General features: G+C 43.9%; 2 non-coding genes across 2 annotated transcripts; one reads left to right on the top strand and one right to left on the bottom strand.

Annotated features, from left to right (window-relative positions):
* Window positions 1–15,337: 15,337 nt before the first annotated feature.
* Window positions 15,338–15,412, bottom strand: Trnas-cga. The gene has a single exon. It is a non-coding gene; the product is annotated as a tRNA-Ser (tRNA).
* An 844-nt stretch (window positions 15,413–16,256) lies between these two features.
* On the top strand, window positions 16,257–16,331 carry Trnas-cga. Its single transcript has one exon. It is a non-coding gene; the product is annotated as a tRNA-Ser (tRNA).
* The last annotated feature ends 3,742 nt before the right edge of the window (window positions 16,332–20,073 follow it).

Below are 20,073 nucleotides of genomic sequence, written 5' to 3' on the forward strand. Positions count from 1 at the left end.
GGAAGGTAAGGTATACCCCAAGCAAGCAGCCTAACAAACCGCGCTCGCTCAAAAGAAGCCAGGACCCTGACACCGGGGGCTTACAGGTGTGCAAAGCGCGCGGTGGGGGGTAAGGGGGATGGAGAGGGGCGGAGGGGGGGGCTCGGCCGCAAATTAGAGGCGACAGCTTCACACTTGGCACAATGGAGCCTCGACGTGCTCACGCCGGGACCACTTAATTGCTTTTGTCGTTTCTGGCGTCGCGTTGTTTGCCCGTAACCATCTCTCTCTCTCTCTCTCTCTCTCTCTCCCCCTCTCCCCCTCTCTATCTGTCCCTGTGTCTCACTCACTTCGCTTCCCTCTTCTCCAGCGGAGCGCTCACGCCCGGCAGTCACGCCGCTGGCGGACAGCAAAATAGAGTTAAGGAGGTCGAGTTTCCTTTGTGGAGAGCCAGGTAGGCCTGCCGATTGTAAGTCTGCGTATGTGCGTGTGTTTTGTACGCGTCTTAAATCGCTCTGCAAAGTGGTCCCTTGTCCACCCCGCTCCTTAGTTTTTTCGCCTTTCTTACCTCATTCTGGACCCTTCCGTGTCTCATCATTCCCCGACTCACTTCCTATATACTCATTTCTTATTTTCCCTTCCAGAGTCGTTTCTCTACCTTGTCCTCCCCCCCTCCTTTTCCCCCTCTCACCCAACTGCCTCCTAGGATTCTGACAGGGAGGAAAATAAAGAATTACCGGGGGAAGCTACGCGTCCTGTCAAAACAATTAAGATCGGTGTCCTGTTGGTGGAAAACTACTCTGGAAGCTAGGGTTTCCTCTTACTGTCATTCACCATCTCTCTCTCTCTCTCTCTCTCTCTCTCTCTCTCTCTCTCTCTCTTTCTCCCTTCTCTTTCATGCTTTATCGGTCCCTGTTTTTCTTATTTCCCCTCTACGTACTCCTTGCCTCTGAGAGTAAGGGCAGGCTCTAGCCCAAGAGTTTGTGGATTCTAATACATATTTCTCTCTCTCTCTCTCTCTCTCTCTCTCTCTCTCTCTCTCTCTCTCCCCCTCCCGCTCTGTCTCACGTATGCGTCTGAGAGAGTTCATGTGTGTGTGTGTGTGTGTGTGTGTGTGTGTGTGTGTGGGCGCGCGTGACGCACTGCTGCCTAGTGCATCTGCCAGCAGCAGGCGTTACCGGGGAACTTGATATCCATCACGAAAACTCGCGCCCACAAAGCTATGCTCGCGAAGTCCTCTTATCGGTTTTGGTTCGGTATCTGCGCTCCTAAAAGCGGGGGAACGTCTTCGACCGACAATGCGATCGGCGTGAAAGATTCGGACAAAGGCAGGAGAGAGGTTTACATGGAGGGGGAAGGCAGAGACGGCGATGTTACGGACTTCGGAGCAGACTTCTTTCTACGCCACTTCAGAGATGCGTGGAAAATCGTGCGCGAGATGTCACACGCGCGGTCGTGTAGGGGCACGACGAATGGCCGAACATTTTCCGTATAAGCCCCTAAAAAAGGGGCGCAACAGAGCATAGTCGACTGGGCCTGATGTGATACCTTTACTGTCCTACATACTAGGGAGTATCCAATAAAAAGCGGAATTATTTTTTAGAAGTTATATATTTTAAAACTACTTACAAAACAACCTTATCCCCTTCTAAATACTCTCCATTGCAACTAATATATTTGTCCCACAGGTGCTTCCACTATTCAGAACATTTTTTGTAGTCCCCCTTAGAAATGGCTGAGAGCTGCTCCCTCATTTTTTGTTGACTTCTTCAATTTTTGTCGAATCAATGTCCTTTCATGGCCCTTTCCATGCGTGGAAACAAGAAAAAGTCGCACACGGCCAGGTCAGGCGAATAAGGTGCGTGGGGCAGCGGAACTACGCCATTTTTATCAAAAAACGGTCTAACAGAGGTGGCTGTGTGTGCATCTGCGTTGTCGTGTTGGAGAAACCACTCTCCTGTCTGCCACTAACCGGTCTTTTCGACGAACACTTTTGCGCAATGTTTTTGAAACTTCCAAATAAACGGTTTGATCGACCGTGTGACCTCTGAATCAACTACGCCCTTGGCGTAAAAGAACCATTGATTTGATGTTTGATTTGATGACATCTGCCAGCCCGAGTGGCCGAGCGGTTCTAGGCGCTACAGTCCGGAACCGCGCGACCGCTACGGTCGCAGGTTCGAATCCCGCCTCAGGCATGGATGTGTGTGATGTCCTTAGGTTAGTTAGGTTTAAGTGGTTCTAAGTTCTAGGGGACTGATGACCTCAGCAGTTATGTCCCGTAGTGCTCAGAGCCATTTGAACAATTTTGGACGGGGTGACGATGACGTCTGCCATTGGCCTGACTATTGCTTTGTTCATGGGTTGCAACCATAGCACCATGAATCATCACTAGTAATGACCTTTCACGCGAAATATGGACCAGTTTCAAACTGTTGTTCCAAAGCACGATGTGTTTCTACCCTACGTTTCTTTTGATTGCCAGTCAGAACCCGAGCATCAGACTTGGCAGCAACCCTTTTCATTCCCAAATCTTCCGTTAAAATTCGCTGAACCGAGCTCCAAGATAACCTACTAATCTCTAACAGTTGACGGTCTGTAAAAACAAGCTATCGAATTTTTTCAATATTTTCGTCGATTTGGACAGTTAACGGACGTCCAGAACGAGGTTTGTCATCAATCGCGTCATCTTGGTAAGCTATTCAACATTAAAACAGCTTTAGCAGCATTCTTCCGCGCAGAAAACAAAATGTCACAGCAGCACGTTGTTCACTAAACGAAACAAAAACAAAACAGCGCTAGCAAAAACAATAAATAACTGCAGACGAACAGAACAAGCCAGGTCGACAACACAGGCGGCACCGAACTGGTAATGAGTTGCGCTATGGGCGCCTAGCGGCAGAAATGCGTACTACACAAGCTCCGCCCACGGCAATGTTATTCAGTTTTGTTTTGTTTTTTTCTTTTCTTTTGGTACCCTCTTGTAGAGTACGCGAAAAAAGTTGCTCGTCTTCGTTCAGCAGTGTATCGTAGGTGGTTGGAGCAAAAAAGCGTTTCGAGCGACTGCAAAAAAATCATCTTCCCTTCTTTCCCTGAGCTTGAGCCCTGTTTAGTGTTAATGCAAATTCAGATTCCATAATAGTATTCTTATCATGAGCCGATAAGCAACAAATATAACTTTCCTGTTTTCTGTGAGGAAGAAAACAAAACAGGATATAGTTCTGTACATAATTTCTGTTCAAAATATATATAAAACAGTTTGTCTAATTGTTTAAATGCCCTGCTCCCGTAATTAAAACCGGCACTGAGAAGGAAAACAAAACGGCACGCACATTTTCACAACAAAGCACGGAGCAGCGGGTTCTATCTTGCAGTAGTTTTTAACAGAAAATTTGTACATTTTTGCTTAGAAAATATACAGACAATGACCATCTAAATATTTAGTAGAGTAATGGGAAAAAATATGAGTAAATCGATATTTCTGCTTACAGCTTTTCCCAAATATATAGTGTATGTCCAGCCAAACGTTAAAGAAATTTTCGATTGTTTATTAAGAAAAATGGAAGTACTGTTAGTAAACAACTCGAAAAGTTCCTTAACATTTGAATGGACGTACGCTATATGTTAAGGAAAAGATGTAAGAAAATATCGATAAGCTGTTGATGGATTTACTCATATTGTTTACGAACAATGGTTCCTCTTTATAAGCTTATATTATTATTATTATTAATATTGGTGTTTTGCCCTTAAAGGGCTTATAAAGAGGAAACATTGTTCGTACATATAGAAGTTATTGACCGATTTAGTGACATTGTTTATAAACAATGTTTCCTCTTCACAAGCTTATATATATATATATATATATATATATATATATATATATATATATATATATATACAGGGTGATTCAAAAATGCATGTAAATATTTTAAGGGTGTATTTGTGAGGTAAATATAAGACAAAAATGTTCTATAAATGTTTTTCCATAAACGTTTAATTCCAGAGTTATCGTTAAATACGAAAGTCATGTCCGTATCAAAACGACGGCAGTGCAAGCAGCAGGATGCCATATTCTGGTACGTAATTCACATACGTATCTCCCAACAGTTGATTCGAAACTGCATGAATAGTGTTTGTTTTTGTTTGGACGTGATGTTTACTCCTACTGTACGGAAGATGGCGCTGATGTTGTTGGTAACGGAAAAGTACGTCCTGTCGTTCATTCATCGTCGGAAGGCTAAAGGTTTCGTGCACATGATGTACTCAAACAGTGAGTATGCTGATATGCACCTTGTGTATGGTGCAGCAGATGGAAATGCACTTGCAGCAAGACGAAGGTACAGTGAGCTGTTTCCAGGAAGACGGTTACCAAGTCATCAGACGTTTGTATCTGTGGACAGACGTATGCGGGAGTATGGCATTCGTCCTGGGCCACATTCAGGTCGACCACTTGAGCATGCAGTGAACGTCGAGGAACATGTTTTGGACCTGGTAGACCAAGATCCATCTATCAGTACGAGACAAATTAGTGCAGCTGTACGACTTCCACAATCTACTGTATGGCGGCTGCTTCGGAGACAACAGTTGCATCCATTTCACCTGCAAAAAGTGCACGAATTGACACCTGAAGACTATCCTCGCCGTCAGCAATTCTGCCAGTGGTTACAAGAGCGTCATTTGAATGATCCAATGTTCATTCGGCGGATATTATTCACAGATGAGGCCATGTTTACTCGTGCGGGTGTAATCAATTCGCATAATATGCACCAGTGGGCTGTCGAGAATCCTGGCGCGAGAATTGTGCGTGGATATCAACATCAATTCTCCATAAACATTTGGTGTGGTATTGTGGGGAATTACTTACTCGGACCTCATGTTCTGCCTCCAAGGCTGAATGGGCACGCGTACTGCGAATTTTTGGAGGGAGAATTGCCTGGATTGTTACAGGATGTCCCTCTTGCAACACGAGCCACCATGTGGTTTATGCACGATGGTGCTCCCGCCCATTACAGCCGCAACGTAAGGGCGTACCTCAATTCTGCGTATCCACATCGATGGATAGGTCGCGGAGGACCAATTGCTTGGCCAGCCAGATCACCTGACCTGAACCCTTTAGACTTTTATTTATGGGGCCGACTAAAGACATTGGTGTATTCTTCTGCAGTACCGAACAGAGAAGTGCTACAACAAAGAATTGAAGGTGGTTGTGAAATTATTCGTGGAGAGTTGAACGGACTGTGTAATGTGCAGAGATCATTGATGCGACGAGCACGGGTCTGTCTGCAAGTTCAGGGACAGCATTTTGAACATGCATTGCATTAAGATTTGTGCAAATACAGTACAGTACAGTACAGTCTGTAAAATGCTTCAATTTTCCTTAGTTATTGTGCATTGCTGTAGTTCAATCAACAGGACCTAAATTAATACAGTGTTCGCGAGGAATTGTTTCAGTTTGTTACGTCACGTTTATTTATCAGTTTGCGTTGTTAGTCCAAATGCACTGTAATTAAACTGTGAACTCTGGGAATTAAATACCTTACGTTGTATTGAATGTATTATCCTGTTTTGTTCATAACTCTGTAATAAGCCAAGTATGGAAAAAATTGTATAGAACATTTTTGTCTTATATTTACCTCACAAATACACCCTTGAAATATTTACATGCATTTTTGAATCACCCTGTATATATATATATATATATATATATATATATATATATATATATGGTTCAAATGGCTCTGAGCACTATGGGACTTAACATCTATGGTCATCAGTCCCCTAGAACTTAGAACTACTTAAACCTAACTAACCTAAGGACATCACACACATCCATGCCCGAGGCAGGATTCGAACCTGCGACTGTAGCGGTCGCTCGGCTCCAGACTGTAGCGCCTAGAATCGCACGGTCAGTCCGGCCGGCTTCGCCGGATAGTTAAGTTATTTAAGGAAACAGGAAGTGTTCAGCTATATGTGAAACATCAACGACGACCTGCAACAAATGATGATGCCCAAGTAGGTGTTTTAACTACTGTCGCGGCTAATCCGCACATCAGTAGCCGACAAATTGCGCGAGAATCGGGAATCTCAAAAACTTCGGTGTTGAGAATCCCACATCAACATCGATTGCACCCCTACCATATTTCTATGCACTAGGAATTGCATGGCGACTAATTTGAACGTCGTGTACAGTTCTGCCACTGGGCACAAGAGAAATTACGGGACGATGACAGATTGTTTGCAAGCGTTCTATTTAGCGACGAAGCGTCATTCACCAACAGCGTTAACGTAAACCGGCATAATATGCACTATTGGGCAACGGAAAATCCACGATGGGTGCGACAATTGGAACATCAGCGACCTTGGCGGGTTAATGTCTGGTGCGGTATTATGGGAGGAAGGATAATTGGCCCCCATTTTATCGATGGCAATCTAAATGGTGCAATGTATGCTGATTTCCTACGTAATGTTCTACCGATGCTACTACGAGATGTTTCAGTGCATGACAGAATGGCGATGTCCTTCCAACATGATGGATGTCCGGTACATAGCTCGCGTGCGGTTGAAGCGGTATTGAATAGCATATTACATGACAGGTGGATTGGTCGTCGAAACACCGTACCATGGCCCGCACGTTCACCGGATCTGACGTCCCCGGATATATTTCTGTGGGAAAAGTTGAAGGATATTTGCTACCGTGATCCACCGACAACACCTGACAACATGCGTCAGAGCACTGTCAATGCATGTGCGAACATTACGGAAGGCGAACTGCTCGTTGTTGAGAGGAATATCGTTACACGTATTGCCAAATGCATTGAGGTTGACGGACATCATTTTGAGCATTTATTGCATTAATGTGGTATTTACAGGTAATCACGCTGTAACAGTATGCGTTCTCAGAAAGGATAAGGTCACAAAAGTACATGTATCACATTGGAACGACCAAAATAAAATGTTCAAACGTACCTACGTTCTGTATTTTAATTTAAAAAACGTACTTGTTACCAACTATTCATCTAAAATTGTGAGCTATATCTTTGACTACTACAGGGCCATCTATCACAAAGCGAAAAAAGTGGTCCAAGTAAAACATTCATATTTCTTTACGTACTACACGAATATGTAAAAAAAATGGGGGTTCCGATTTAAAAAAAAAAACGCAGTTGATATCCGATTGACCTATTGCAGCGTCATCTAGCGGGCCAACCATAGCGCCATCTGGTTTCCCCTTGAAGCTAGACAAGTTTCGTCTTTGTAGTTTTTTCGTTTGACGCTTATTTCGTGAGACATTTGGCCCGGTCACGATCAATGGACCACACTGTATACTGAATCGCTCGTTAAACTTGCCAGGACATCGCTGTCTGTTTCCAATTTTGAGAAAATGGAATTACATACAGCGCTCCGATACTAACTCGTGTGTCAATGAAAAAATTAGAATGAAATGTTCATAAATTCCTCGTATCTCATAAATGGTAAGATTTTGGCAAATGAGAAAGATTACGAGACTGTTTCGCCATATGATTAATATGCGGAATTTCCATATCTACGACGATATTAAAGTGGCTACATTTTTTTTTCAATGAAATTACGTGATTATTGAGGGCCATGGTCAGACGAGAACTGCTGTGGGATTTGTAACAATGTAAGTGAAGAAGTTAAACGTTTACTCTTATACTGAGAATTTGATGTTTCACAAACTATTGACCTGACTTGCACTCAGTTGTTAGCTTAATAATACACTATTTCAGGATTATGTCGCAATTTCAACTGCATTACAATGTTAGTGAGATAAATATTTCTAAACTCTGCTGTGTTTTAACAAGAAGCAGATTTTAAAGTGGCAAGGGGATAAAACTCGTCACAGTCCTTCAAGAATCAGTGTCTCCTCAGCTACGTCCCTGGTATTATGGCTGACAATTCCAGACCAGCCCTGTCGTGCAACATTTGCAGTGGCTTCTTTTTTCAGCCTTTCAACCTCAGTGAGCGTAAACTTCTTGCTGTTTCTTGCCACATTACTTTTCACCTAGGCCCATGCGCTCTGTCGGATTTAAATGAGCATGATATGGATGGAGCCTGATTAAACTGTGTTCTTTACCGTTAGCCAGTTTGTTGACGTGGTAGCGTGAAGATTTCGCTTATACATGCTAGATTAAATCTTATCTAATGGAACATTTCTTTGTACCCAGAGCAAAATATCCGCTTTTGTCCACTGCACTGTTGGAGCTTTATGTGTCACAACACAGTGGTATGACGTTTCGTCAATTACTGTTGTCGAATTCCGGGGAATGTTTTGACGTAGAACCTTGTCTTCCCAGCAGGTGAATATGTTCTTGGACGACACTTATATTGCAAATCTCGTATTCAGATGTACCGCACTGTTATTAATGCAACGCCAACACAAAACACTTGTTCACAATATCTGACGCCTACAGAACACTTCAGTCCCAGAAAATACGAGTTTACTGCGAGAGGTGACAAACGTTGATGCATCTAACGCGTGACACGACGTGGTACTGTTTACTCATGGTGTGGCAACAGGGGCGGTTTGCCACCCGAACCGCTGGCCGCGTGGTAGGAAAAACCGGTTCGCCATTGGCGTTACCTGGGCAACGGCGTCTCGTCCCTCTCCAGTCAGTCAAACGCCAAAAGTCGCAACTAATTTTAAACGAACTATAACACCAAGATCGCCAGGCCTTACTCCTTTAGATTTTTGTTTCCGGTGTCGGATGTAGTCTGATGTGTACAAACGAAAGACTCGAAATGAACTGCTTGGACGCATCGTGAACTCTGCTGCCCTCATCAGGGAACAAGCAGACGCACTCAGACAAGAGTGCGTAAATCCAATGAAGCTAACGGTGGGATATTCGAACATTTATAACGAACTGTAACACAGTTGTAATGTGACGCGTACGATAATACTTAGAGGTAAATGTCTTAAACAACGCATTTTTCAACTGATATTATTATGTAAAACACATGTTTTAATGTTTACTAACTGTTGTGCACGTGTAAACCTGACGCTGTAAAGAACAATACAGCAAATAAGTAACAATGTACGAGGGCCGTTCAGAAAGTAACCTCCGGTTGATTTAAAAAAATACACCAAGTTAAATAAAAATATTTTAATATATACATCTTACAACTACATCTTTGCACTATTTTTCTACATAGTCTCCATAGCGATTGAGGCACTTATCGTATCTCTTCACAAGCTTTGAAATTCCTTCTGCATAAAAATCACCCGCTTGTGCCTGGAGCCAGCCTGTGACCGCATCTTTGAGCTCTTCGTCGTCATCAAACCGCTGTGACCCGAGCCATTTCTTCAAATGCATGAAGAGGTGATAATCACTTGGCGCCAGGTCTGGGCTGTAAGGGGGATGGTTGATAACGCCCCACTTGAAGGACTCAAGAAGGGCCGTTGTTCTGCGAGCAGAGTGAGGACGGGCGTTATCGTGCAAAAAAACGATACCGGAAGTCAGCATACCACGGCGTTTGTTCTGTATAGCCCGTCGTAACTTTTTTATTGTTTCACAGTACACGTCTTGATTAATGGTCGTACCACGTTCCATGAATTCAACCAACAACACCCCTTTGGCATCCCAAAACACCGTTGCCATCAGTTTTCTGGCAGAAAAATCTTGCGAGGCTTTTCTTGGTTTGGTAGGCGAATTTGAATGTGCCCACGTCTTTGATTGTTCTTTTGTCTCAGGGTTCACGTACTTAATCCAGGTTTCGTCACCGGTCACGATTCTGTTTAACAATGGTTCTCCTTCGTCCTCATAACGTGACAGAAAGTCTAATGCAGAGGCCATTCTTTGAGTTTTGTGGTGGTCGGTAAGAATTTTGGGCACCCATCGTGCACAGAACTTACGGTAACCCAATCTTGCTATCACTATCTCGTACAAGAGAGTCTTAGAAATCTGTGGCAAACCAGTAGACAACTCCGACATTGAGAAACGTCGATTTTCACGAACTATTGCATTAACTGTCTGAACGAGTTCGTCAGTCACCAATGATGATCTACCACTCCTCTCTTCATCATGAACGTTTTCTCGTCCACTTTTAAATAAACGTACACATTCACGGACAACTCCTTCACTCATAACTCTTGGTCCGTACACGGCACAAAGCTCACGATGTATAGCTGCTGCAGAATATCCTTTGGCTGTAAAAAACCTTATGACAGCACGCACTTCACATTTGGCGGGGTTTTCTATTGCAGCACACATTTCAAACTGCCACAAAAACTAAACTAGCGCAGGTACGACGTTCACTCGACCACGGCTTGATGCCGACTGACCTGTTGAGTGCGTGAACGCACAGATGGCGTCGCTACTCCCCCCACAACCCGCACTGTGACCAATCGGAGGTTACTTTCTGAACCGCCCTCGTACATTAAATGTGTTGTGTCTCGGAAACCATTTGGAATAGGGTGTATATCCATATGAAGTTTTTTGTTTCAAATGATGGTTCCAGCTTCATACCTGAACACTGACCATTTCTCGTGGGACAGCCTGTGTAAATAACGCAGTAGATGACTTTGGAAACTCCATGAGGCTTTGCATAGATGATACTGATATATTCAGAGAAGTCGCGACTCTAGAAAATTGTAGCAAAATGCAAGAAGGCCAGCAGAGGATCGAAGTTTGGTGCAGGAAGTTACAGTTGACCCACAACATACACAAATACGGGTATTCCAGAATGAGATTTTCACTCTGCAGCGGAGTGTGCGCTGATATGAAACTCCCTGATAGATTAAAACAGCGTGCCGGACCGAGACTCGAAGTCGAGAACTTTGCCTTTCGCGGGAAAGTGCTCTATCACTGAGCTACCCAAGCGTGGCTTACGACCTGCCCTCACAGCTTCAATTCTGCCAGTACCTCTTCTCCCACATTACAAACTTTACAGACCCTCTTCTGCGAACCTTGCAGAACTAGCACTCCTGGAAGAAAGGATATTGCAGACACATGGCTTAGCCACAGCCTGGGGGATGTTTCCAGAATGAGATTTTCACTCTGCAGAATAATGTGCGGTGATATGAAACTTCCTGGCAGATTAAAACTGTGTGCTGGACGGAGCCTCGAACTCGGGACCTTTGCCTTTCGCGGGCAAATGCTCTACCAACTGAGCTACCGAAGCACGACTCACCACCTCCCCTCACAGCTTCAGTTCTGCAAGGTTCGCAGAAGAGCTTCTGTGAAGTTTGGAAGGTAGGAGAGGAGGTACTAGCAGAACTGAAGCTCTGAGGGGGTGTCGTGAGTCGTGCTTCGGTAGCTGAGTTGGTAGAGCTCTTGCCGCGAAAGGCAAGGGGCACGAGTTCGAGTCTCAGTCCGGCACGAAGTTTTAACCTGCCAGGAAGTTTCAAACACGGGTATTCTTCATAAAAAGGCGAAAAGACTTGTCATTGGTTCCCGAACAATTACTGGAAATTAGTTTACTCATATTGAGCTCGAAGGGGCGATTTGTGTTGGTTACTTAGGAGAAAAAGAGAACGCTATATATATTTAAAAAAACTTTATTGTAGATAGCCGATTTCGGTAAAACTAGGGTGCCATCTTCAGATCTTCATATAGGTTATTGCAAACATACTCGTATTATGCCAACTGCATACTAAATTTCCAGGTACATAAAACACGAAACGAGAGTGAAACAAGTTTACTGTTACCAGTCACTGTCTATTTATCTCCGGGACGCGTTTCGAAGGTTTAAACCTCTATCATCAGGTGGATTTACATTTGTTAGCATGACATATGTGTGTGTTGTGTTACGATTTTTGGGGGAACTAGATAGTTTGCAGATGCCATTACAAAATATGCTACTTTACTTGTGATGTGTTACGACAGTGAAAGGAACCTGTGATCACTGGAGACAGTGCTACAATTTCCCCAAAAAATAGTAACACAACACGACACACACATACTAACAAATGTAAATCCACCTGATGATGGAGGTTTAGACCTCCGAAACGCGTCGTAGAGATAAACAACGAATGGTAAACAGCAAACTTGTTGTTTCATTCGATATCGTGACGGTAAAGCCTAACCTAAAATGTTCGCATTTAATGAAATGAGAGATGCGTTGGCGCGTCATTCAAATTACTATGTACAACACAATTTGCCAAAACATCGTTCCCATAACAGAACACGCCATGCCTACCAGCGCGTCACAAGGCTGTCAACAGCCAACGCACGAGACGAATTGGTAGGCATGACGTGTTATGTTATGGGAACGATATTTTGGCAAATTGTGGTGCGCATAGTAATTTTAATTTTGACGTGCCAGCGCATCTATCATTTCATGTCTTACGTACCTAGAAATTCCATCGAAAGATTCAGTGTGTAGCTGGCACTAGGTGTTTGCAATAAGCTTTATGAAAATCTGAAGATGGTATAGATATTTTGCAGACAGAAATCAACACGTCGCTCTCATCGGAACAAATCGACAGATATAAAGGTAATATCCGAAGTACCACAGGTAAGTTTGATAGGACCTTTGCTGTTTTCAATATATATAATGATCTAGTAGAAAGCGTTGGATGCTCTTTAAGGCTATTCGCAGATGATGCAGTTGTCTATACCAAAGTAGCAACGCCAGAACATAGTAAGAATTTGCAGAACGACCTGCAGAGATCTGATGACAGTTGACCCTGAACGTAAATAAATGTAACATATTGCGCATGCATAGGAAAAGAAATTCACTACTGTACAGCTACACTATTGATGACAAACAGCTGGAGACAGCGTCTGCCGTAAAATATCTAGCCGTAACTGTCCAGAGCGACCTTAAGTGGAATGACCATATGAAACAGTGGGAAAAGCAGACACCAGACTCAGATTCATCGGAAGAATCTTAAGGAAACGTAACTCATCCACGAAAGAAGTGGTTTATAAGGCGTTTGTTCGCCCGAATCTTGAGTATTGTTCATCTATCTGGGATCCCTATCAGGTAGGACTGATCCAACAAAGAGGGGCGCGTTTCGTCACGGGATCGTTTAGCTGGCGAGAGAGCGTTACGGAGATGCTAAACAAACTCCTCTGACAGACGTTACAAGAGAGGCATTGTCATCAGGGAGAGAGTTATTACTTAAATCCTAGGACAGCACTTTTCACGAGGAGTCGGACAACATATTACTTTCCCCCAGATACGTCTCGCGTATTGACCACGACGAGAAAATTCGAGAAATTATAGCCAATACGGAGGCTTACCGACAATCATTCTTCCCACACACTATTAGCGAGTGGAACAGAGTTGGAGGCATCAGATAGTAGTAACGACAGTACCCTAAGCCACACACCAACAGGTGGCTTGCGGAGTATGATGTAGATGTTGTTGTTGTTGTTGTTGTTGTTGTTGTTGTTGTGGTCTTCAGTCCTGAGACTGGTTTGATGCAGCTCTCCATGCTACTCTATCCTGTGCAAGCTTTTTCATCTCCCAGTACCTACTGCAACCTACATCCTTCTGAATCTGCTTAGTGTATTCATCTCTTGGTCTCCCTCTACGATTTTTACCCTCCACGCTGCCCTCCAGTACTAAATTGGTGATCCCTTGATGCCTCAGAACATGTCCTACCAACCGATCCCTTCTTCTGGTCAAGTTGTGCCACAAACTTCTCTTCTCCCCAATCCTATTCAATACTTCCTCATTAGTTATGTGATCTACCCATCTAATCTTCAGCATTCTTCTGTAGCACCACATTTCGAAAGCTTCTATTCTCTTCTTGTCCGAACTATTTATCGTCCATGTTTCACTTCCATACATGGCTACACTCCATACAGATACTTTCAGGAATGACTTCCTGGCACTTAAATCTATACTCGATGTTAACAAATTTCTCTTCTTCAGAAACGCTTTTCTTGCCATTGCCAGTCTACATTTTATATCCTCTCTAGATGTATCTACAATAAAGTTCTTTTTTTTTTATAGCTATCTTGGCTAAGAAGTTATTCTTATCCTAAGTAGTTACTGGAGACAGTTACATGCATAAACGATTTAGTGCGGAACTACAACATAATACTAATCGCAGCAGGCAGATGCCAGACTGGAATTAATTGCAGTAATCCTTAGAAAGTCTTAATTCTAGCTACGTACCACAATCTGATATAATAGGTAATCAATTTTGGTCTACGACGATCGTCTTCAAGGGTTGGCTACAAATGCGTTTCTACAGTCGAGTCGGAGTAACTTGATCCCTGACAGGTGCAGTGGTCTAGGCGCAAGAGGTTAGTGTGTCTGCCTCAACCAATAACGTAACGCGATTTTGAAAAAAAAAAAAAAAAAAAAAAAAAAACTTGATTCATGGGTGTATTTCTTATGCACTTGACACGTTCCACGTCATGACGGTTACCGCGAGATTGATCAATGGAACACACAACAAACTAACTAAACGTCTCTATGACAAATCCTCAGTGTTGTCGCAACTGTAGACGGCTATTGTTTCGCCTGCAGCCGCTTGCGCTTCGCAGTAGAAAGCTGGCAACAGTGCTGTCAACTGTTAGGGGTCTTCTTAAGCTGACTCGACTATAGTACAGTCAATCGGGGTAACTTTATACCACATTCTTTCTTTTCCTGGACGCAAAATAGCCGGCCGCTATGGTCGAGCGGTTCTAGGCGCTTCAATCCGGCGGCGCGCGCTGGAACGATTGCAGGATCGAATCCTGCCTCAGGCATGGATGTGTGTGATGTCCTTACGTTAGTTATGCTTAAGTAGTTTAGGGGACTGATGACCTTAGATGTTACGTCCCATAGTGCTTAGAGCCATTTGAACCATTTGGACGCAAAATAAATTAGATATTGAAACAATTTACATTTACAGTTACTGAGTGCTTGGAAAAGGATAAATGTACACCAACTATGCCCTATTAGAATAAAATTGCAATTTTAATGCTGGCACAAAGTTACACTGACATTCAGGATAACTTTAAACCAGTCTTATAAAACACGGCTAGTGGTAGCCTTTAAATAGGCCGCGGTCCGTTAGTATACGTGTCGCCACTGTCAGTGATTGCAGACCAGCGCCGCCACACGGCAGGTCTAGTCTAGAGAGATTCCCTAGCACTCGCCCCAGTTGTACAGCCGACTTTGCTAGCGATGGTTCACTGTCTACATACGCTCTCATTTGCAGAGACGACAGTTTAGCATAGCCTTCAGCTACGTCATTTGCTACGACCTAGGAAGGCGCCATATTCAGTTACTATCAATGTATTCTGAACAGATAATATTGTGAATCATGTACCGTCAAGAGCGACATTCATCGTTAATGGATTAAAGTAAAGTATTAAACTAATTACGTCCGGAATGAGATTCTCACTCTGCAGCGGAGTGTGCGCTGATATGAAACTTCCTGGCAGATTAAAACTGTGTGCCCGACCGAGACTCGAACTCGGGACCTTTGCCTTTCGCGGGCAAGTGCTCTACCAACTGAGCTACCGAAGCACGACTCACGCCCGGTACTCACAGCTTTACTTCTGCCAGTACCTCGTCTCCTACCTTCCGAACTTTACAGAAGCTCTCCTGCGAACCTTGCAGAACTAGCACTCCTGAAAGAAAGGATATTGCGGAGACATGGCTTAGCCACAGCCTGGGGGATGTTTCCAGAATGAGATTCTCACTCTGCAGCGGAGTGTGCGCTGATATGAAACTTCCTGGCAGATTAAAACTGTGTGCCCGACCGAGACTCGAACTCGGGACCTTTGCCTTTCGCGGGCAAGTGCTCTAGCAACTGAGCTACCGAAGCACGACTCACGCCCGGTACTCACAGCTTTACTTCTGCCAGTACCTCGTCTCCTACCTTCCGAACTTTACAGAAGCTCTCCTGCGAACCTTGCAGAACTAGCACTCCTGAAAGAAAGGATATTGCAATATCCTTTCTTTCAGGAGTGCTAGTTCTGCAAGGTTCGCAGGAGAGCTTCTGTAAAGTTCGGAAGGTAGGAGACGAGGTACTGGCAGAAGTAAAGCTGTGAGTACCGGGCGTGAGTCGTGCTTCGGTAGCTCAGTTGGTAGAGCACTTGCCCGCGAAAGGGAAAGGTCCCGAGTTCGAGTCTCGGTCGGGCACACAGTTTTAATCTGCCAGGAAGTTTCATATCAGCGCACACTCCGCTGCAGAGTGAGAATCTCATTCTGGAAACATCCCCCAGGCTGTGGCTAAGCCATGTCTCCGCAATATCCTTTCTTTCAGGAGTGCTAGTTCTGCAAGGTTCGCAGGAGAGCTTCTGTAAAGTTCGGAAGGTAGGAGACGAGGTACTGGCAGAAGTAAAGCTGTGAGTACCGGGCGTGAGTCGTGCTTCGGTAGCTCAGTTGGTAGAGCACTTGCCCGCGAAAGGCAAAGGTCCCGAGTTCGAGTCTCGGTCGGGCACACAGTTTTAATCTGCCAGGAAGTTTAATTACGTCCGCTTTCTGAATTCTAATTCCTTGTCATGTTCCAGACCTCACGTCAGTATAGTTCTTCCCTCCACACGCCAGCCTGCGTGAGCTAAAACGCGTGCATTTCGGCCTCCACTAGTAACACGGTGTTGGCTCTTCAGCTAACACAAAAGTGCCAGAAGGAAATCAGGCGCTAAGAAGTGAAAACAGTGTTAAGTCAGTACTGCATGTTTATTTTGAAATGTCGAGATACTCGTGTCGACCTGGCACTGTTGAACTCAAATCACTGTCGCCAGGAGCCCTCTTCACAGCCATCGCAATTGAAGGATAATCACAAGCCCGAGAGCTTGTAGGAATCTGCAAAGCCTGTACGTTTCCCACTATGTGTTTCTGTATGAAATTTAGCCCAAATTTACCTACCACTCTATGAAAAGTCTATGTATTACCAAAAACTATGTCCTCACAAACTGTTATCCAAGTTAAACTTGTATGGTAAACTTTTACTAAAAGAACCTAATTTGAATTGAACTGTAACTTGTCTGAATACAGCGACATTAAATGCGCGACTGAAGTAAAACAGTTGTCTGGCCCTAATCAAAATTTCCATTTACCGCGCGTCTAGACAATATTTTGCAGATTTCTCGAAAGCACAACAGCAAACAGGCAGCGGCTAAGCTAGATTTCTATTTACAAATAAAATTTCCAAACAATATTCGTACTGTTGCGTACCACATGGTGCAATGTGGCAATGCGTAATGTGAGATGGGGAGAGTAACTATTCCTATGAAATGATATTCGAAGACAACGACTTTAGAATGAAGTAAGTATTCAATAAGGCACAGTGAAACTGTTGTGGACTGGCCAGACAGCCAATCCACTATGACCGGTACCCGAAAGACACGCGTTTAAGCTCGCGCAGGATGGCGTGAGGTCTGGAACAGGACAAGGTCTTTATAGTACCAAAAATAGTACGTAGCTTCTGGAATACTTAACTTTAATCCATAATTGGTGAACATCGGTCTGACGGTACATGCATCACAAGATAAATAGCAAATGATAATGGCGCCTTGCTAGGTCGTAGCAAATGACGTAGCTGAAGGCTATGCTAACTATCGTCTCGGCAAATGAGAGCGTAATTTGTCAGTGAACCATCGCTAGCAAAGTCGGCTGTACAACTGGGGCGAGTGCTAGGAAGTCTCTCTAGACCTGCCGTGTGGCGGCGCTCGGTCTGCAATCACTGACAGTGGCGACACGCGGGTCCGACGTATACTAACGGACCGCGGCCGATTTAAAGGCTACCACCTAGCAAGTGTGGTGTCTGGCGGTGACACCACAGAAACTTCGCGTGATCTCACATTATATTAGTCTGAACAATAATATGTTTAACAAAGTGAACAATGATTTAAAATGGGTACAGAGTTAACAGAGTTTCTATTACAAACAGCATAATCAATTGATATGTTAATGCATGACTCAGAGAAGTGGGGCCGTCTTTCTCTCAGCTCTGAACAAGTGAAAAAAGTTAACTAGCTGCCAATAATCATTTCTACAAATTAGGTGAACAGTACTGCAGTCTTACTTCAGAGTTCTTCTCTTCAAAAAAAGTAGTAACATAATTCAAAACTTATATTCTCTCGCTCTCCAGTATATACATCTTACTCGTCCTTGCTGTCCTTTACAATAAATCTTTCTTCATCTAACAGATACCATCATAAGTCAACACAGCACTACTGAATACGTTCATAACCAGCCACACATCAGCCAAGAAAGAATCTGACTGTGCAGAGGCGAAGACTGTGCCACAACAGAAATGAAGGGTTTAACAGTAATGTAACTTGCTATCTGTCTCTGACGTGCACAGCGATAACTTACAAAATCAATATGACATGATCACCTTACAAGACAAATGAGATACTAAATAGAAATTACAGAAGTAATAGTAGTATAAAACAACGCAACTAGGTGGCGCTACAGCTATTTGAAACATAAGTGTTAAGCGGTACAAAGACACCCTGACTGGTAAAACACTATCCTGATTGACTGTACAGTTTTTGAAGATGGTCATCACCAGTGCTGTTTTTCTGGGGGAACAACGCTGGGGGATGCGTACCGCTAAAACTTTTCGTCGACAAAGTAATTTTTTTACGATGTTGAGAACTTGGAAGAGTGCCAAAAATTTATTTCACGGACGTGATTTTTTTAATTTCATTTTTTCGTGTTGGTAATTGCAATACGAACGATACCAGTGATGTTTTTGGTGGGAAAAGCGATGTCATTGACTGTTTCAAGCATTTCGAAGCTGCGGCAACCGTTCTCAACAACTGAATCGCTGGCAGCCAGTTCGACAAGCATGTAGTGGACTCGCCCGCAAATAGTAGGCGATGGTAGTGCTAAACGAATATGCGTACGCTCAAACGCCGAGCTACTGACGGATGTCTCTACGGTCCCGCTACCATGATCCTTTGCGATTCGTTGTGGAAAAACTTTAAAGCTTTGGTTGCTCACTTCACAGGTGAAAAAGATGATCAAAGCAGGGAATCAACTGACAGAAGTACGTACGGTGGTTTATTGAAGTACATTACCAAAGTTGACCTCATTCTCGACTTGGCTCTAATGTGTGATGCCCTTCAAGAATTATCAGAATTAAGTCTTGAGCTACAGTCAAGAGACATCATCCTGTATTCTGCCTAACAGAATATCAGAAATCTGCTGTGTTTGAAGAAAGAAAACTGAGCTGTGGTCCTCATTACTGTGAAGCTCTCAAAGCAGTCCAAGAGCTGAACTTCAGAGAATTCCACTGGAAAAGGGGACAACTATCAGACATCTTGAGCCCAGCTTATTTTACAGTTGACTGAAACAGCGGATGGAGAATAGTCTTCTGCAGACAGAGGATGTTGCTATCTCTGAATGTGCGAAAGTTTTGGACTCGTCAAATTGGCCTGAGACTCCTGGAATGACATATGGTGAAACAAATATCAAAACTTTATGTTGTCGTTTTGCTCTTCCAGAGAGAGAAATATGTAGAGGATGTCGGGAGTATTTGATGGACAAAGTCAACTGAAGAGTCGGATACCATTTTTTTGTGGTTCGACATGTTGATAACGTCATGGCTAAAAGCAGACGGGTGGTATACCATGCTTCACTTATAAGTAATTTTCGCTGCATTATATCCAATGTCGGAGTACCCTCATGCTTTTTTTTTTTAGAAAAAAGGCACTGGTCATCACAGAAAGGTCCGCTTCCGTTGGGGAGTGACAATCTGGGGTGACTGGCATGCAAAAGGCGTCGATTCCCTGTACTGTCAGGGACTCATCCTTCATGGAAGAAATGGACCGGGTTGCACTCAGTCTGGTGAGATCAACTGAGGAGCTACTTGAGCGAGCGGTAGTGGCTCCAGTGTCGAGAAGTGCGACTGCCACCAGGAGAGCGGTGTGCTGACCACATGCTCTCCTTACCGCATCCGGTGACGTCACTGGCAGAGCATGACACGGCGGTCGGTCAGGCCCGCATCCAGTGGCGCCACTGTTAGAAGCTGACATCGTGGTCGACTGGACCAGACGGCCTGGATGCCGAACTTCCTTCTTCTTCTTCTTCTTCTTCTTCATAGATCGATATTAATTACCTGTTGTATAAGTTTGTGATACGTAACTGGAATCCAGACATGTTAAAAAATATATGAATGTATATACGTTCCACATCTCCTTCTAAAAACTGGACTGCTTTCAACCAAACTTA

This window comes from Schistocerca piceifrons, chromosome 9, assembly GCF_021461385.2.
Source record: "Schistocerca piceifrons isolate TAMUIC-IGC-003096 chromosome 9, iqSchPice1.1, whole genome shotgun sequence".
NCBI classification, from domain to species: domain Eukaryota; kingdom Metazoa; phylum Arthropoda; class Insecta; order Orthoptera; family Acrididae; genus Schistocerca; species Schistocerca piceifrons.